This window comes from Pongo abelii, chromosome 4 (genome assembly GCF_028885655.2).
Source record: "Pongo abelii isolate AG06213 chromosome 4, NHGRI_mPonAbe1-v2.0_pri, whole genome shotgun sequence".
NCBI lineage: Eukaryota > Metazoa > Chordata > Mammalia > Primates > Hominidae > Pongo > Pongo abelii.
The window spans coordinates 15999681-16020717 of NC_071989.2; the positions used below are offsets into that span (position 1 = coordinate 15999681).

Here is a 21037-nt window from a genome sequence, read left to right on the forward strand (position 1 = left end):
GTGACTTCTACATTCATATGGACTACAGACACAATCTCTGTTGCTCCTTTTGGGTCTTGCATGATTCATCTCTTCCCAGTATCTCCCCACTTACTGGAACGCACCTGGCTGATGCTAAGGTCAGGGCCTTTTTGTATTTCAAATCCTTGGCCTAGAATGGGCTTGCTTCTTCACTCTGCAGGGCTGACTCCTTCTCATTCCTTAGGTCTCAGCCCAAAGGTCCACAACTCAGCAAAGCCTTTTACTATGACCCCTTTATCTAAGGAGGCCTCTCTTTCATTGAATAGTATCCTATGCATTTTCTCCAGGCACCAGGCAGGATTTGAAATTCCATGTTTATTTATTTTTGTTTCCTAATTATGTACTCTGTGTCTCTGAAGGTGGGAATCTGGTTTCCTTTGCTCATTATTGCAAACCTCAGCTTGGGCATTGTGTCTGAGACAGAGTATGTGTAGTTATCGTTCAAGTGTCCTGTGAGTTATGTATGAGTCTTGTCCCCCTTTTATAGATGAAGAAACTAAGTTACCTCAAATTTAAATAATTTTCTTAGGGTCCCAAAGCTATTAAGAGATGAAAACACTATTTGTTTAACATAGATTGGATGAAACAATGAATGAATTGATGAATGTATTTTTATTCATCCAGCATTTGCCCTCTAGAGATAATAGTTTTAAAGATTAAAAAAGAAAATCTTAAAATGGGTCAAATAAAAGTCATTACATAGGATATTTTTCTAGCTAAGGTGAAAGCTCTTCACATCCTTTAATTTCTCCATCCCCAGCTGTTTAGCATATGTTTTTGTTTTTCAAACTTTTTTTTGGTTGTTGTTCCTAAAAACTCTCTGAATTCTGGGATCCTTGACAAAGCCTCACTGTTATGCCAGGTTGAAACTCAGCCACCCTTATTTGCTCATTTTGCATCAGATTTAGTGTCCAGCAGAGGCAAAACTGAGGTCACTGAGGTAAAACTAGACTTTGACTTTACAGCATTATGTCTGGTGTACAGTTGAATCCAGAGATTTATTGCTCAATGGTGGTAGATTGTGGAGACACTGTCTGGTGATTTATTTACTGTCAGAACTGAATGGTCACGTTTTTAACATGAATGCTGTTATTCCCAAAATAAGCTATCACTTTGAAATATTTTAGGCTGATTTTACTGCACACTGTAAATTATTGATGTGTAAATCAGTGACTTCGCTCATCACACAGAGAAACTGTGGCACATGACAAAAGCCATGTTGTAATTTTTTTTTTTTGAGACAGAGTTTCACTCTTCATTGCCCAGGCTAGAGTGCAGTGGCACGATCTCAGGTCACTGCAACCTCTGCCTCCCAGGTTCAAGCGATTCTCCTGTCTCAGCCTCCCGAGTAGCTGGCGTTACAGGCTCCCGCCACCACATCCGGCTAATTTTTGTATTTTTAGTAGAGACAGAGTTTCACCATGTTGGCCAGGCTGGTCTCGAACTCCTGACCTCAAGGGATCTGCCCACCTCGGCTTCCCAAAGTGCTGGGATTACAGGCGTGAGCCACCGCACCCGGCCGCCATGTTGTAATTTTGACTCATTAACAGGTTGTATGAAATTGGGGTATTTGTATTTAACTTTCTTCCCAATTGTAATGTGTATCTCTGACTTCTCTAGATGATCTTTTTCCATGCAGGTTATGGTAAAATTATTAAACTATGAGTTTTTGAAGGTCTATACAATTAGATCTTTACTTTGTTCAAACTGTGAAGATTTTAATCCAACCTCTTTCTTTTTTTAAAACTCAACTCATTTTTGTGTTCCTTCTGACACAGCTAATCTGTTTTCTTTATATATAAATCAGTGAGCTACTGTGGATCACAGAAGCCCTTTTCCTGAGAAATTTTAGATGATTTCTTGTTGTTGTAACTAATAGAATGACCTACAAAGTATACTAACTGAGAAAGAAAGGTGGATATACAAGAGGAAGAATAGCGAGAAACTCCATGCTCGTGACCCAGATTAGTAAGCAAACCATTTGTTGTCTGTATTTCTGCCTGGACACTGTGGATGCAGTGAGGGGTACATCATGCTATGTATTTGATATGGTTTGGATTTCTGTCCCCGCCCAAATCTCATGTTGATTTGTAATCCTCAGTGTTTGAGGAGGAGCCTTGTGGGAGGTGATTGAATCTTGGGGGCGGATTTTCCCTGGCTTTTCTCATGATAGTGAGTTCTTACAAGATCTGGTTGTTTAAAAGTGTGTAGTGCCTCCTCCTTCTCTCTATTCCTCCTTCTCCAGCCATGCAAGTTGTGCCTGCTTCCCCTTTGCCTTCCACCGTGATTGTAAGTTTCCTGAAGCTTCCCCAGCTATGCTTCCTATATAGCCTGCAGAACTGTGAACCCATTAAACCTCTTTTCTTTATAAATTACCTAGCTTCAAGTATTTCTTTATAGTAGTGTGAGAAGGGACTAATACAGTATTTGTGCATAAAAAGGCTTGATGAATTGCATGATTTATTTTCCCATTAGTTCTTCAAATCAGAAGAAAAGGCTTTGGAAGTTATCATCTTAAGAAGCCTAAAAGAGAGGGTACCTTGGTGGGGTAACATCAGGCCAATGCATGGCCTGAGTAGCTGTCTTTGTTTTCTGGATTCCCCTGTTGGAATTCCCAATCCAGCCATGGCACAGCCAGCGTGTCCTTAATGTCATCATCAGAGGTGATGATGCACAAATGAGATTCAGGCAGTGGCTATGGAACACTGTGGGTCCACATGCTTCAGTGGCTTCTCCATCTGCTCTGCAGCTAATGAATGTTGCTGTGAATAATTGCCTTCACTTGATCCTCTGTGTTTCCAAAAACAATGAAGATTGGGACTTCATTCACCATCCAATGTTCCTACCATGTTTTTTCTTAAAAGAATGATCTTTGTTTTCAACCTCTCTTAAGATATCTTTGACCTTGGGAGTAAATGGTGTTAGGAAGATATGCTTGGAAGAGGGAAGTGGGAGAGAGAAGAGCTGTGGAGTGATGGACAGACTGGGCCACGTTTACGCCTCTGAACACTTGAGAAAATCATTCTAGGCACCACCTGGAATTTCTCTGCTGCCTCATCTGTCCAATCACAAATTCCTTGTGTTTCTACTGGATTTACATCTCTTGGATTTATTGATTTATTTTCAACCATCATCGCTACCTCCATAACAGCTTTCTAACCAGACTTGCTGCCTCTGCTTTTACTACCTTCAGTCCCTTCTCTAAGCTCAACCTAGCTTTCTGCAATCTGATCTGCCAGTCTGCTTGTTATAATCCTTCAAATGTTCCTCACTGCTCTCTCGATAGAGTTCAAGTTCCCTACTACGGTCTGCAAGACTTCAAGTTTCACCTCTACCTCCCACCTCCTTTTTCTGTTTTATCTGTCTTCTCTAGCCCTAGTAAATAATCTGTGGTTGTTGAATGCTCAATGTTCCTTTTTGCTTCTGGGCCTCTCATTCTCCTTGGGATGCCCATTTTCCATTGTCTAACTTTCCAGATCACCTTACTGCCCCCAACCAGGTCTGAGCAACTTGCCTTTATTTACAGCCACTGTAGTGGTGATTACGGTGATCAGATTAGTCCACCCCGGGACTGCGGATGTGTTGAGAGGCGTTGAGAGCAGAGATGATGCCACTGTTAGGTTCCCGGCTCCTAAGTCCTGCTCGATAAAGCAGGAACCAGATCAATATAAATTACTCAGTAATTTATATTGCTTCTAGTTAACCTAAAAGTTGTATTATTTTATGTTCTGTCTCTTTTTCCTTTCTATTTTTATAGGATGAAGAATTCTTTATAAAGAAGGCAGATTTTTAGTTGCATAAATAACAAGTCTAGGACCACAAGGACCATAGCTTGCCCTTTTTATTCCCATAGTATTTCATAAATTCAGATCTGGTTTTCCTGGGGCCCAGCATCTCCTCAGACTTGAATGATTACAATTCCATTTTGCCCATGGGTGGTAGCAGATTGTGACAGCTTTTCATTAAGACTGGAGAATTTTACAGGTCATGGAGCTAGGCATTCCAGTAGAAATTGCACCTTATAAAATGAAAATAATATTCTTGTTAAGGGCTTGGGCACCTAGGAAGGCTGAGGGTGAATGGAAGGCCTAGGACCAAAGCCCAAGTCGAGAAGTGGCAGCTTCCATTTTTCTCCCGCACTTGGCAGGGACAGGAGCTCAAATAACATCAGTCCCCTCTGCCCCAGATCTTGTGATGTGAGTCTTGAAATTTGTGAGGAATAAGGTTGGCCTCTTATTTATTTATTTACTTTTGAGACGGAGTCTTGCTCTGTCACCAGGCTGGAGTGCAGTGGCACGATCTTGGCTCACTGCAACCTCCACCTCCCGAGTTCAAGCGATTCTCCTGCCTCAGCCTCCCGACTAGCTGGGACTACAGGCATGCACAACCACGCCCAGCTAACTCTTTGTATTTTTAGTAGAGATGGGGGTTTCACCATGTTGGCCAGGATGGTCTCGATCTCTTGACCTTGTGATCTGCCCGCCTCAGCCTCCTGAAGTGCTGGGATTACAGGTGTGAGCCACTGTGCCCGAGGTTGGCCATATCTTTAGCCATCTGGCTACTGTGGTAGGAGGGTCACTCTAAAGCCCACTACACTGAAGCATCTCAGAGACACATAATAACCTTTGAGCTGAACAAGTCTACATTGGACACCTACTATGTTCATGCTCTGAGGAAATGAGGCTCAGAGAACTTAAGTCTCTTACCTGAAAAATTCTAGAACATGGCCTAGAATTTAGGCCTTCTGTCTGTCCATCCTCTGCCCGAGTTTTATATTCTTTACCCACAAACTTGATAGTCATCTATTTAACTTTTGATGGAACAGCAGCAGCGTGGAGATGAGTTTTGGAGTGAGATGGACCTGGCTCTGGTATACAGTTGCCCAGTGATCATGGGCAACTTAAATTCCTGTGCTCCAGTTCTCTCACCTTGAAAACAGAGATAATAATGCTTAGCCCATAAGCTCATTGTGAAGATTAAATGTCAGATTATATATATAAAGTGCCAACTACACAGCTTGACGCCATCACAAATATTCTTTTTTTCTATAGAGTGCCTGAAACCTACACTATTTTGCAGTTTAAGTTCAGGCTCTCCATTTAAAATGTGAGTACCGCTGAGAGCCTCATGGAAATGTTGTGCCATTTGTCCCTAAGTGTGTTTTATAATAATGGATTTGAAGACCGGGCTTATCAGAGGGAGGAGGAGATTTGTCTACACATCTAGTCCAGACCTTTAGTTTTTGGAGTTGTTTCTTTGTTTTCTATATAAATTAAAAATGGAAAATTATGCTCCTAATCTTTAGGTCACAGAGAGAAAAGAAGTTTTATTAGTGAGAGGTCATTATTTGAAGTGTATAATGGATAGTCTGTTTACCTCAGATTTTAGCCTCGAGCTAAAATTTTGTTTGTAGTTGTAAATGAAAAGCAAAAAGAGTAGTGATGAAAGAGTCCAGGATAAGATGCGTATCACACACAAGGGAAGTGTGATCTGCTGTAGGCTGCTGTATGGTTAGGCATTTGGTTGAATACTGTGAAATACTTAAGGCGAGGCAGTAAAACCATTCTCCTGATAGAGTACCAGTCCTAGAAAACATTTGAAATTTTAGAGCCTTTAAAGTGAAAAGTGAACAGACTGAAGCCAGTTAGCTTTACAGGGATCAGCTGGTGAATATTTGCTTGCCATTTTGTTCCCTGCGTGCCCCTTCCTCCCTCTCACTTCCTCTGGATTCTTTCTGCTAGTTGCCTCTCCTTTAGAAAAGGGCATGGTGACTCATACCTATAATCCCAGCACTTTGGGAGGCCGAGGCAGGTGGATCACCTGAGGTCAGGAGTTCAAGACCTGCCTGGCCAACATTGTGAGACTCCGTCTCTACTAAAAATACAAAAATTAGCCAGGTGTGGTGGTGGGTACCTGTAATCCCAGCTTCTAGGGAGGCTGAGGCAGGAGAATTGCTTGAACCCAGGAGGCAGAGGCTGCAGTGATCTGAGATCGTCCCACTGCACTCCAGTCTGGGCAACAGAGGTAGACTCCATCTCAAAAAAGAAATAAGCAGGCCTTAGTCTTCCCCTACTTGGTGTGGAATTCTCATTAAGTTTTCTGGTGCAAAGATTTAGGTTAGCACTTAATAGCTGATTTTCCTAGCTTTTATAAAAAGCTAAATAGTTTAAGAGATAGACATAAAAATGTACAGGTTTTTTTGTTTTAAATTTGTTTAATTTGTGTAACAAATATTTTTTATCCCTTTTTGGAGTTGGTGAATTTGTTCTCTTTATGCTGAATATGCGCTGTTTCTCTAAATATGCTAATTGGCAACTCACTATGGATGGCACTATATACTCTAGAGAAAAATTCAGTGTATGTAACTACGTCTTGGGCACTATCCAATGAAGTTTAGTTATTTTCATACTCAATACCAACCTTGGAAGGTAACCCCAAAGAAATGTTTATAATTAGTTTGAACCATATGACAGTGTTGATTTTGAACCTTTTTAACCTATGAAAATGGCAATTTCTTATGGTTCAACATTATACTAAAGATTCATTCTACTCATTTCTTTCCTTAGACTAAATGACTTTGTCCAGTGCTTACAATATGTTCTATATACATTAGACACTTAGTATTTATTTGTTGGTGTAGTTTATTTGAGTGATTAATTGAGTAAGTTTTTAAGGCATTTGCCTCCACTGCTACACCATGCAATGAAAGGGAAATATTGTCCTTTTGAATGAGGTTAAGAAGGCTAAACAGGAGGTTTCACATCTTGGTTTTCCAGGCTTTTCATTGAACGTGGAGGGCGGACATATGGTGGGTCAGAGAGGTCAAGAATTTGGTAAGGCATTTGAAAAGTAAACAGTTGAAAAGGTTAAAAGTGTATCTGTTCTGATCTTGGGCGGTCCAGGCCAGAAAACTACTCTTTGAAATGGTGTTTCCATTTCTTACGCGGTGGTAAGGGAGGTATGTTTTGCGTGAATGATGGGAGTACCCATTGGCCTCTCACCCGACAGTCTGAATTCCTGATGTGTGTCGCCCAGGGCTAGAAACAGGAGCATGATTGCTACTCCCAGCTCACACTGGGGATGGAGGTGGGAGACAGTGGGCTTGTCCTTGGTATTGGAGCTGCAGTACGGCTTCAGGGACCTGAAGAGGCTGCTGCTAGAGAAGGGGCCAGTCCAAAATAGAGACTCACGGACTGCTTTGGAAATGTTACTGGAATCAGGTTTCCAGGCTGTTTGCATATAACCTGTACTAGTGACATACTATACTCCAGCTATTGCTGACAACAATATCAGAACGACCTCTCTTCTTTGCATGTTGCAAAAGTTCCTGATTGTAGGAGAAACGCGGTCTCTTCTGATTCTCTGTGTGTCCATTCCCATTGCTAAGTTTAGTTGCCTTGCTATGATCCTCTGTGCATCTGTCATAGTGATGTGCAATCCTAGTCCGTCTTACATTTAAAGATATATACCTGTATGTGACAAGAGGTTCACCCTCACCTTTTGCTTTTGTTTCCCAGTATCTAGAACATTGCCATCAGCAGCAGTGAACTTCTCCCATGAGCTCCACGTGTAGTGTTTTCGCCAGCTGCAGTATGTACAAGACTATGATCCCAGGGCATGTAAGAAGATAGGAATGAAGTGCAGTGAGAAAATATACATAAAAACAAATTGGTATAATCCCAAGAGTACTATAAGTGTCAGTTGTGATTATTACTACGTTAAGTGCCAAATGACTGTAAATGGTACAACATTCCAAGTGGGGAAGGGATCTCAGAGACCCAGAAAGGCTGCTGTGGAGGAGTTGAAAATGGATCGGGAGGGGAAGAGATGTCATTCTAAGCTTGAAAGAGTTGGAACAGGGGTATGAAGCAGTGCTGCATGTGACGAGTGTGGGGAATTGCAGGCAGACCAGATGGGCTGAGGTACAGGGAGGAACGAAGCACCTGGAGAGATCTGGCCTGAATTCTTTAATTTGATAATTAATTCAGAATAAATTATTTAGATTGCAGGCTGATGGAGGGATTTAATTTTGAAGTATTATACAACTGTATTGATCTGCACTGTTGCAACAGTATTACTAGGTAACATTTGTTGAGCACTTACTATGTGCCAAGCCTCCAACTAGGTGCTTTACATGTGTTAATTCATAGAAAATCTGGGACACCATTTTATAAATAAGAACACTGAGGCAGAGAGTTAAGCATCTTTCCAAAGTCAAGCAGATGAATAGTAGCAAAAAGATTTAAATCGAAGTGCATTGACTCCAGCATCTGGGCTTTTCATCCAAGGCTACAATAAAAATCTAAGGAGATGATGTGGCATGTTGGTGAGGTCTCTGATGCCTGGAGCTTTTTCTTACAAGCTCTGGGACAGTTATACAGTCCTTACCTTAGTTTATTCCTGAGGTCAGTGAGAATAGTCCCATGGGTCCTGTCTCAGCAGGTAGATGGGATTTGGTGAAATAACAAGATCGCAGAACACACTCATTGGGGCTGCTGTAAGAGTTAAGGGGACATCGCAGTCCTAATCCTCTTGCATGACAGAAGGGAAAAATGGAGACTTACAGATATTAAGGGGTTTGTTCAAGTACACAGTTGGAATTAGAATGAAGCACTCTTGTCTGTAAAATCAAGGACTGTTGACTCTACTGCATGAAACCAGTTAAATCAGAATGAATGGTCATGCCAAAACCGGGCTAAGGTATGCTTCTGAAATAACTAAGAAAAAGGCATTTTTAAAGTACATTCTGCCTTTAGACTAAAAAAGCATGGTATAATTCATTTTTTGTGTGGTATGTATAGAGTCTTTTTTGTTTTTAATAGATGAGTAATTATTCAGCACTAATTCTTGTCTCCTTTTTTTATATGGGTTTTCTTCACATTAAAATAAAAATAAATGTCAACTCAAATTTAGGTAGGCCAAGGCAGGAGGGATTGCTTGAGCCCAGGAGTTCCAGACAAGCCTGGGTAACATAGTTGGACCTTGTCTCCACAAAAATAAGTAAGAATTTGGTAAGGCACTTGAAAAGTAAATGCTTGAATTAAATTAAGAAAAGAAATTTACAAAGTTGTGCATACCATATATTCCTATTCCAAACCCACAAGGGCAGTGCCTGCCTGAACCAGACAGAGTAAAAGACTGACTTTATTTCCCCCGCATTCTGGGCACAGAATCCCCAAGGCGGGGAGAAGGGCTGAAGGTTGAGTTGATCACCAGTGGCTAATGATGAAATCAATCATGCCTATGTAATGAAGCCTCCATGAGACTCAAAAGGACAGGGCCAGGAGAGCTTCCAGATAGCCGAATGCATGGAACTTCCTGGAGGGTGGTGCACCCAGAGAGGGCATGGACGCTCCATGCCCCTTCCCACATACCTCGCCCTGTGCATCTCTTCATCTCTATCCTTTGCAATATCCTTTATAGTAAGCCAGTAAACCTAAGTAAGTGTTTGCCTAAGTTCTGTGAACTATCTTAGCAAATTAATCAAACCCAAGGAGGAGGTCATGGAAACCTCATTTTGTAGCCAGTTGATTAGAAGTATGAGTGGGCTGGACAAGGGCAGCCTTGTGGGACTGAGCCCTTAACCTGTGACATCTGACACTATCTTTAGTTAGATAGCATCAGAATTGAATTGAATTCCAGGATACCCAGCTGGAGAATCTGCTGCAGAATTGATTGATTGCTTGCTTCTTGGTGGGGAGAAACCACCATCCGCACACATTTTGGTGACCAGAAGTCACAGAAGCAACTGTGTTGTATTGAGAGCAGAGAATAAAAATACAGCAATTTGGTTTTGCCTCTATTTCCTGTATGTTAAAATGGGTGCCAGGGATAGGAGGGAAAACACTTAGGCCCAAATACTTGATTGCGTCTCATTTTTATAAAAGTTATATAAATCTTGAAGCCAGTAAGCTTATTCTGCCTGTCCCAAACCATATATGTGAAAATATCTCTCTAGATAATATCATTTTGAAAAAAAAAATCTCAAATGCGTGAAATTCTTTTAATTTCAACGAGTTGAAGGCCTATAAATTACGTTCCAACAAAGTTTTACAAGAAGGTGTGTGAAGAAGGCCTAGAGCAGAGAAAGATTTTAATGTGTAGATTGAAAGCTTCAATCCCTGGCCCTGTTCTTCCTTTAGACTAGAGGGAAGAGTAGTTCAAATGTTCCCTTCACCTTTATGGATGAAGTGATGCCTTCATGCTAGAAGAGTTTGGGAAAAGAATTCTCAGGAATTTTACAATTATTAATCAAGTGTCAGTACATCAAGAAAAAGAATGAGAAAAGGAATAACAGCTATCCCTGGACTGTTTGATCTATTCTGGCTCAAAGGCAAAGCTATTATATTTTCAAAAGAGAAGAGAGATTAGCTCCTAAGTTGTTATATTCAAGAACTATTCCAGTTTCAGGCAAGATTTATTTTGCTTAATGTATCTCCTTTTATAGAAGCCAGACCTTTCCCTTCATTGGCTGCTGCAAACCTTAACTTAGGTTATGACCACAATTTATATGATAAAAGGGCTGTAAATGCAAAATTTAGGGGGAGTGATTTTTTAAAAAATGCATAAAGCTTTGAAAAATACATCATAGATTATAGGTGGAAGCTGAATTAAAGTTTTTCAAAGAGGAAAGAGACCTACCAGGTCATCTGTTTATTACCCAGAGTACATTAAACTGTTTTCCAGCCTTATCAGATTCATCATGTGGCTAAGTATAATGCTTCTTATTTCTACTTGGTTGTGCTTATTTAAAACGTTACAATCCATCACTCTCAAAATTATTACTTTATACTTATTCAAACTTTCATAGAGTCAGTCTCTAAAATTAAAAAATGCTCTTTTCATATGGAAAAAAGTGTCTTTAGGATGAGGATTTTTTTTTTTTCCCTTTAATTTGAGATACAGCTTTGGTAAGCATAAAATTGCTGCAGTTCCAACGTTTACCACCAGGTGCAGCAGACAGACTGTCTTTTCTTGGTTCACGTAACTGAGAAGTCCAGTGGTAGGGTGGGTGTTGGGACCCATTGAACTGGTAATGGCTCAGTGATATCCTTACCTGATTTTTTTTGTCATTGTTTTGCCATTGTTTTTCCATGTGCATTTTTATTGAAATTGTTGACTCTCCTTTGTAATACAGTATGGCGTCCAACAAGGCCTATGGTTATATCCAGAGAGAGAGAGAGAGAGCACGCATCTCTTTCTTTACCAGTGAATAACTTTGATCATTTATCTTCCCCTCACTCCCCCTCCTTGTCCTCCTGAGCAATCACTGGGCAATGAGGATGGGTCTGTGTTGATGGGCTTAGGGTAAATAGAGCTCTTTGATAGAACAGAGGTGATATCAGTCTCACCCAAGCATGTGGCAGCAACACAAAGTTAGGGATGAAATGGATTCAGAAGTGAGGGCAATTGCTGCATTCAGCGTACTCTCATAGCTTCTCTTTCCTGCAAATTGTAGTAGTAGAAAGATTCTGGTTATCTGTGAGGTACTCTGTAGCTGCCATTTATACTTTCTCTGTTTCTCTGTGCTCAGAGATGCCTGCTGGTGGACGTGATCACTTTTACTCCTGTTAAATAGAATTGCAGCTTCCCACCATGGGCCAAAGGAAGCCTCCTGCTGCAAGGACAGTGGAAGAGACAGGGAGGAAAATAATGATGCTCTTAGGGCACACAGCAGGTAATAAAATTGGGACCTTCATTTGGGGACTAAGAAGATCATATTAGATTCTCAAATTCAAGTCACACCCCCAAAGAGAAGAGACAGCAGTGAAATAATCCAGCTATGCTTTGGTGGCTGAAATACACATATGTGGATATATATGTGTGTGCTTGTATGTGTGTGTATATATGTATGCATATATATATATATATTTGTGTGTGTACATATTACACACAAACAGAAAATTTCAATTTAGGAAGAGAAAGTTGGCTACAAACCCTATCTTATCCATTCTTCCACTTTTAGGTCTTGTTGGATCATGGTTTGGGATTGTAAAGTGGTTTGTAGTTTTGCTAGAAGGTTGACGACATTTTGGGCAGAGAGAAGTGAAGAATGTGAGTGTGGAAAGCTGAAATGGGTCTTGAAGATGATCTCCTCCAGTTTTCCTTTCCCCAATCAGAGGTACAGAAATAGATGTTGAGAAGCATTAAGGTACCTTACTCAGGGCTCCCCAGTTATTAAGGGAGTAAGTGTGAAATTGAGCTGTAGATTTCACTTTCTCCATTTCACTGCTTAGCTATATTTAGTTTTCTGTGGTAGGAAAACTTGTTTGTTATGTCAGCTGAAAAACGACGAGGTTCATAAATTTGGAAAGGAGAACTTTATTTCTCAGAAAGGTTGCAGCCTGCAGGGTGGCCATTATGACAGGTGGGGAAGCATAGCCTCTGCTTAGAAGCCAGAAACAGACATGTCAAGGGTGGGAAGAATAACACAGGGATTTATACTGAATGAGATGGCCAAATACACATATTCAATAAGCTATAAGAGCAGTCATGAATATTGATGAAAGGAGAAACATGCACATGCTCAATTGAGCTTCATGCTGCCTCATAGGACCCATGTTCAAAAAATGGCAGCATTAGGATTATCCAAGGGTGGTGTTTTCAGCCATCTGTTGTCAAAAGGTGAAGCAGAGGACATGAAAACCTTCACTGCGTATCCTCTGTAGACTGGCCAGAACCACTCTGTGGTCAGTGGTCTCTTATCAGGAAGGAATGCTGGTGGATTGGATTGTCAGAACCACAGAAGGGAGGGGCACCGTCAGGCAGTTGGTTGATATCAGTGGTGCAGTCTTTTGAAAAGGCTGATTTCTCTTTAACCCTTGGGGAAGAAAGGGAGGGGTATAACAAAGCACGCCCACCCTCCTTTCCTGTCATGGCTGGGAAATCAGCTTCCAAGGTTTTTCTGGAGTCCCCTTGACCAAGAGTAGGGGTCTATTCATTTGGTAGGGGGCCTTAGAATTTTATTTTTATTTCTCAGTTATAATTCTCTTTACCAAAAAGGACTGTTTGAACCTTCTCATTTCTTGATACAGAATTTTGATAGTCAACTTTTGCTTATGATTCTTTGATAAATGGGCAATGGGAGGTGGGAAACATAGCGGGATCTTAAAATTGTTTTGCATTAAATAAGATTAAGATCTTAAATATATAATCCCTTTTTTTCTTGTGCTGTTGGTAGGATTATGCCATGCATGAAAGGAGGAGAATCAATGTCTTTTAAAATTTATTGTTGAGAATTTTCACTAATTTAGACTGATCTTCAGTGATAATTCAGGTAAATATGCTTTGTATGAAAACCCTCAAAAATCAATGAGTGACAGTAAGGCACAAAGGTCTATAACTGTCTATCTGTCTTTTGCCGGGGTTGAGCCACATAAAGCCACACAGATTCAAAGGATAATGCTGCCTTTCTTTTCACTACATTCTCTGTTGAAAGGCGATACTAGTATTTTCTCCACTGTTTCCCTGGTCCCAAAATCCTGCAAGAAATAACCTTTATGGCTGAGATGGCTTGGTCATGGAATTATGTGTAACGTGGGACGTTGAATGAATGAATGAGTGACTCAGAAGAGGCAGGTATGGATTTATTGACACCAGAGGCTCTTGATGCCAAGAAATGAACACATGGCTTCTAAGGTGCTTCCAGATTGTGTAGAACCACCAATGAACTTTAGAAAGAACACTGGTCTTTTATTATACATCCAGATTATGCAAGACACAAGTCTTTTCATGATCTGTGAGATCTGGGAGTTATTGGTGCAAATCTGAGATCTGGGAGTGGTGCAAATTGTAGTGATGTTATTAGCATAAAAATGACTTTTGATTGATTTGTATTACAATGGAAATTCTTGTGTTAATGCATGTACCCTTAGCCTGTCCAGCGCTCTGATCTTCTCATTACTCTCTTCAGAAACCCAGCTGTGAAGCACCATCTGTCAGCAGCCGCAGCAGCATCTGTCTCAGTGTCAGCTGGCATCTGTGTTAACTCTTGCACAATTGCCTAAAGGCTTGTAGGTGGGTGTGTGGGAAGGGGAGGCTCTGCCCTGGTACCTTTAGTGACATATTGCCTGCTCTTTTGGACTTGAAACCACCCATGCTGGGGTGCCAAGTGCCTGCTTTTTCACAAGCTGAGGGACTCTTTGAGATTTCTAGCATTCCATGATACATTCAATCTTACTTGCTCATCTTTATTTTCCACCCGTAATAATACTGCTATACAATGAAACTTGAACAAATGATCATTTGAGAGACTCAGGGTAGGATTTTCTGCTATTTAATTCTGCAGAAAATAATGTTGGAGTATCTGCTGGGTTGGAGAATGTCCTCCTCCTCACCCCACAATGTATGTCCTTCCTGAAACATCAGCATGTGACCTTATTTGGAAATAGGGTTGTTGCACATAAAATTAAGATGGGGACATACTGAGTAGGGTGACCCCTGATCTAATATGACTGATGTCCTTATGAAAAGAGACACAGAGGCACACAGAGGGAAGGCAGCCATGTGATGACTGAGGCTGTACCTGGAGTTCTGCTGGCACAAACCAACCAGTGCCAAGGATTGCTGGCAACTACAAGAAGTGAGGACAGAGGCATGGATCAGAGTCTCCATGGAGCCCTTGAAGGGAGCATGACCCTGATGACACCTTGATTTCAGACTTTTAGCTTCCAAAACTGTCAGATAATAAATTTTTATTATTTTCAACCACCCAGTTAGAGGAAACAAATACGGAGTACTTTACAGCATGTCACCACGGGGACTCTGTAGGTAGTTTGGAGGTTCTACACGTAGCCATTGTGTAAAAACTCTCTTGTTTCTTGGTGGGTGGCACAGATTTGAGTGTTGCTGGTAAGGAGGGGATAGTGCTTATTAAAAAATGTTATGGACCAGGGATATTCCATTAGGAATAAATTTCTAGTTTATTCATGCAGTTACTTCTCTTATTTCAACACATTTAACATACCCTGCACAGTCCTACTTTTGGAGATGTGGGAGGGGACAAGGCAGACATGGAACCTACCCTCATGGAGTTGACCATCAAGTGCAGAAGACAGGCTTGATTATTTCCAATCAACCTAAATATTTTTATTACCAATGTTTAAAAAAAGCAGTCATACTAAACAATAATGAAGTTTTGTGAAGAAAGTAGTATTTGGATGTTGGTTAACCCTTTGACCTTGGACAAGTATCTTCAGATCCCAAGTCTCTTTACCCTCCCCGCAAAAAGAAGAATAGAATACTCTTAAAAAAGAAAACAGTGTTTGAAAATGTCACTTAAAGATCCCATTTTGAAACTAATCATACTGGATTTTTAAAACTTTATTTTTATTTTTTAGAGACAGGTCTCTCTGTCACCTAGGCTGGAGTGCAGTGGCACCATCATGGCTCACTGCAGCGTCAAACACCGGGGCTCAGGTGATCCTCTGGCCTCAACCTGCCAACTAGCTAGGACTACAGGTGCACACCGTCGCAACTGGCTAATTTTTTTAAATTATATTTTTTGTCAAGACATGATCTCGCTATATTGTCCAGCTGGTCTTGAACTCCTGGCCTCAAATGATCTTCCTGCCTCAGCCTCCCAAAGTGTTGAGATTACAGGCAGGAGCCACTGCCCAACCTCATACTGCATTTATGTTTCATTCCATTTATTTGTCTGTGCTTTATCTCCCTAGCCTAATATGAACTGTGTCTTGTTTTTTTTTAGTGCTAACCATAATCCTTTGCATACAATAAGTTTAGCATGTATTTTTTGAATTAAATTGAATTATTAAGAATATTATTAGAGAGGATGATTAATAGCTAATTGATTATTTATTATACGTATGTACCATTCCAAGCAATTTACTTATTTACTTCATTTTTTTCCTCATGATACTTCTACGAGTCTATCTTGACTATTACCCATTTTACAGATGAAGAAACTGAGGTATGGAAAAAGTAAGGAACTTCCTCAAGCTCAACCATCCAGTTAGTAAAGCCAGAATTCAGGCCCAAGCCTTACTTCTGGCTCCATGCCCTCCAGTAGGAATTCTCCACTCTGTGTAGGCACTGAGGTCATGGCTTATAGCGATTTTAAAGAATTCATCTGTGGACTGCATCCTGGATCACTCCAATTATAGACATGTGTATTTTGCTCAGTGGCCCTGAGGCCACTTATTAGATGGTTTGGTGTAAAGAAAGTACCAGTTAGGACATTCAGTGTAAAGAAAAAGAAAGTACCAGTTAGGACATTCAGTGTAAAGAAAGTACCAGTTAGGGCATTCAGTGACTTGAATAAAGGAAAACATGACTTTCAGCCTTCTGCTACCTTCTCTGGGTTTAAGAGGACGCGTGGGGCCAGGTGCGGTGGCTCACGCCTGTAACCCCAGCATTTTGGGAGGCTGAGGCGAGTGGGTCACTTGAGACCAAAAGTTCGAGACCAGTCTGGCCAACATGGCGAAACCCTGTCTTTACTAAAAATTCAAAAGTTAGCTGGGCATAAGGCGCATGCCTGTAATCCCAGCTTCTCAGGAGGATGAGGCACAAGAAGCATTTGAACTCAGAAGGCAGAGGTTGCAGTAAGCTGAGATCCAGAAGGTAGAGGTTGCAGTGAGGCGAGATCGTACCACTGCACACTGCAGCCTGGGCAACAGAGTGATACTCTATCTCCAAAAAAATAAAAGGGAGGACTGTGTGAAAGTCATGTTCTTTTCCTCTTTTTATTAGCTATGACATCTTCTAGGAATAATGCACAATGGATTGATTTTAATTGAGATTTTTGTCTAAGAAAACCCTTCTCCACCAATAAAAAATTGGTATGTGGAATGATTGCTGATCAACTTAGATAACATTTTATTTTATTTTATTTTATTATATTTGAGACAGAGTCCTGCCCTGTTGCTCAGGCTGGGGTGCAGTGGTGCAATCTTGGCTCACTGCAACCTCTACCCCCCCGGTTAAAGAGATTCTCACACCACAGCCTCTGGAGTAGCTAAGACTACAGGCATGTGCCACCACACCTGCCTAATCTTTGTATTTTTAGTACAAACAGCGTTTCGCCATGTTGGCCAGGCTGATCTCGAACTCCTGACCTCAAGTGATCCACCTATCTCGGCCTCCCAAAGTGCTGGGATTACAGGCCTGAGCCACCATGCCTGACAGATGACTTCTATTCTTTCTCTGCTTACCCTTTAGCTAACTCGACTTAAATGATTTCTATGCTTCAAGGCCCTGTATGTGTTAAAGTAGGAATTTCCATTTCACATTTTCGTTTTGCTTGTGTGGTGTTGAGTGGGACAGTCCTTCTGGCTCTGTCCATCTCAGTTGAGGCTGTAGCTCTGGCCTTTCTCACAGAGAAAGTGGTGAGTCCCCATTTAGGCAAGAAGGGGAATCCCCTAGGCATCCACTGGCTGTTGAAGAGGGAGGCTTTGCAGCAGGTGTGTCCAGGGATCCTGTGATCTGCATCTGCTCTGTTAGCATTTGTGACATCTGCTGCTTTGCTGTTCTGAATTCACTGTGGCCAGTAGCACTGGCCGTACAGCCCTGCTCAGAGGTAACACTATACTCAGTGGAATCCTTTCCCCAAACCCAAGCTCTCTGCCTATCCTGGGGCTGCAGCACGGCACTTGCTGACTCAGCAGTGGGACTGTCTCCTTTCTCTCCTGGAAGACTGCTGTGTGCCTTGTTCCTCTGCTCCAGCCACAGAGCTGGATCTGATTTCAGCTGGAAACAACAAGCAGTAGAAGTTCAAAAGTGAAAAACCACAAGCAGTCAAATTCCAGCACTCTGTCATTGCAGCAGCATTCACAATATTCAAAAGATGGAAGCACCCCAAGTGTTCATCAGCAGACGAATGAATAAACAAAATATGGTATACACACAGAGTGGAATATTATTCAGCCATGAAAAGGAATGAAACATGGATATATGAAACAATGTGGGTGAACCTTGAAGACATTATGCTAGGTGGAATAAGCTAGACACAGAAGAAATAATATCGTGTAATTCCACTTGTATGAAATATCTAGAACAGGCAAATTCATAGAGATCGAAAGCAGATTAGACGTTACTAGGGGCTAAGGGAGGGAGGAATGAGGAGTTATTTAATGGTTACAGAGAGCTTTGGGGTGATGAAAACATTTTGGAAATAGTGAAGATGGTTGCATACATTATGAATGTAATTAATGCCATTGAATTATATCCTTACAACAATTACAATGGCAAATTTTGTGTTATGTACGTTTTATCACAGTTTAAAAAAATTAAAAATAGCAAGCACCCTAAACCAGATCTTGCTTCTGAATGGTGGCTTCACTTTGTCATTTGGCAATGGAGCAAATGCTAAAATATGTCTTTGGCCTTCTTAGACTGGACATAAACCCAGTAGAATGACAGCATCTTAGGGGAAGAGACCCTGTCCCAAGTCAAGTGCTAATGTGAAGTATGTGCTCAGTCATTGTAAAATATATGTGTATATCTGATTATCACATAATACACCTTAAATATGTAATTTTTATCGTCAATTAATTATTTTAACATTACAAAAAGAAGAGGCTGATAAAATTGACTCAGCTGGTCCCATGTAACAGGGCATGGTTATTCTTATGAAGGTTTCAGTTCATCCTTAAAAATATGCTACCTCACTAGAGGGCTATCTTTTTTTTTTTTCTATTTTATAGGTTTTTTTGATCAGTTTTCTTTCTAGAGGTTAACTCTGACCCGTTATCCTAGAAGGCCTTTATCATGTCTTCATGCTGTGACGCTAGCAGAACACACATACACATGCACGTACACACACACAATGTACATGTGTGCGTGTATGATTATGTATATTCTCATGCTTGCATAAGCACAGTGACATAGCAAAACAGCAGCTGTGGTGGGAATTCTCCACTCTATGTGTAGGCAATGAGGTCATGGCTTATAGCGATTTTAAAGAATTCATCTGTGGATGGCATCCTGGATCACTCCAGTTAAAGACATGGGTATCTTACTCAGTGGCCCTGAGGCCACTTATTAGATGGTTTGGTGTAAAGAAAGTACCAGTTAGGACATTCAGTGGCTTGAAAGGAAGAAAGGAAAACATGACTTTAGCAATTTCCCTTCTGTTTAGTTTCCTTTCCTGCCCTCTCCTTTCTCAGCCCCTGCTTCTAATCTTTGCCGCATGGAACAAAGAATACCAGAAGCAAAAACAAAGGACACTGTCTCATGCGTTTTGCTCACAAGAAAATGAAGCAGAGTGCTTAGGATTCTCTGCCTCCTCATCTCGTCCCACTTGAAGGCCTCCACCCCTGGAGAAATCATCTATTTAATCACTCCCCTTTGGCTTGAAAGAGCTAATACACTTTTACAATATGCATTCAGTTTCTTTCCAAAAACTAATATGCACCTGGGCCAGGAACTAAGCCAGATCATTGTTTGAGATAACTGATGTTATATTATGCTGTAGGGACAGACATTGAACTGTGGATCAAAGAAGATAAGAAATTATTTCAAGATACCAGTCAGGAAGATAACAGTGAATTCAACACACCAATATGACCCACCATTCCCTTGATCTGATTCTGAGATCTTAAAAAAAATTCCCTTACCTTTGGTATGGACACTTAGTATTAAATCAGGTTCTTGTGGTGCACTAGCAGCAGCTTGAAAATAAGACAGTGGAGAGAAGCAGGAAATAAGGGGCTGAGGCCTCCATGTGGGTCCGTGTACTTGTGTGTGGATTTTGTGTTAGAAGTCTGCAGCTGTAATCCGTGTAACCAATGCAGTGCGTATGATCTGGAATAAATATCATGAATCGGTTTTGCAAGAGATGTCTTAGACTCTTAAGAGTGTTGGTAACCATACGACCCCATTGATTTGTTTTCTGTTACGCCCTTTATCTTGCTTGTGTCATAATATTAATAAATTAACTGTCTTGAGCACTAGAAATGAGAAAAGAGAAGAAACTTAGTTTTGCATAGTACCTATGGGAATTCTTAAATTAAAAGAAACTTAAAGTCCCTCACTAAAAGGACTCCCCATTAAATGAACATTATCTTCAAACATTAGGAAAACCTGGCACGTTCTAACAGACAGCCCAAAGGAATGCGTGATAGGAAGAAAAAACCAGGACATTCTTCTGCTAACATTGCTGAGTTAATAGTGTGTCGCATTTGACCAAAATTATCGATCCACTAACTGATTTCAGCGGCTCAGAATTGTATGTGTATATATTAGCCTATTACAGATAACATTTACCAAACTTAGTGTGTTCGTTTTCCCTTGCTTTGATGTTTATTTGTATTTGATACCTAATTGTTTTTTCATTTGTCTTCCTTTGGGCCTTTGGCCCACTTGTGGGGAAATTAAAGAAAGCACAAAATTTTACTTTACCGAATCTGACCAGCACAGTTCCAGTGTGCTAATGGCCCCTAATGGGGGTTTAGCTATTGGTCAAATAAACAAATAAACTTTCATGTATGTAAAGCAGTTAGAAAGGGCGGATTTTTCCTGGATATTTAAATTATGTATAATGTATGTGCATATATATTTATTTTATCATTTATGTAATAGTAAAATAATTATTTTAAATTTCCTTTCTTAATTTGTGATATAAATTGAAATGATAGGTCAATATTAATAACTCACAGGGAGGGTTCTCACAGGCATTGGTCATGGTTTCATGCTTTACCTGCCAGGGTTCATTTTTTTCTCATAGCAGCCTCTCCCAAACCCTGCAGGGTGGGTAATGTCCTCCCCATTTTTGGTAGAGGTAATGGCTGTCTTTTGTTTGCGTGTGCATATCTTTATTTTATGGTTGACACAAGAGTGCTTGGAAAGTTTGAGAGATGTTCACCTGGGCATGTTGCTTGGAAGTGGTAGCTATGGAATTTAAATCCATATGGGTCTATTGCTGTGATGGTTAGTTTTATGTGTCAACTTGGCCAGGCTATAGTACCAAGTATTTAATCAAACACGAATCTAGATATTGCTGTGAAGGTATTTTGTTAGGTGGTGAACATCTACAATCAGTGGACTTTAAGTAAAGGAGATT

At 40.7% G+C, this 21037-nt stretch overlaps 1 protein-coding gene across 5 annotated transcripts in view; it reads left to right on the forward strand.

Moving 5' to 3' along the window:
- FBXL7 (F-box and leucine rich repeat protein 7) overlaps window positions 1–21037 on the forward strand; it is a 435731-nt gene that overhangs the window by 88972 nt on the left and 325722 nt on the right. Inside the window, exons 1-3 of one of the 5 annotated variants that reach the window (XM_054555423.2) lie at window positions 10892–11698; window positions 13202–13297; window positions 13934–14037. The exons of 2 other annotated variants lie outside the window; for them this stretch is intronic. The gene's annotated coding sequence lies outside the window, so the exon portion shown is untranslated. Of the gene's footprint in view, window positions 1–10885; window positions 11699–13201; window positions 14038–21037 lie in introns of those variants that run through there. 2 more of the 5 variants (XM_063724069.1, XM_054555422.2) reach the window with 2 other exon arrangements.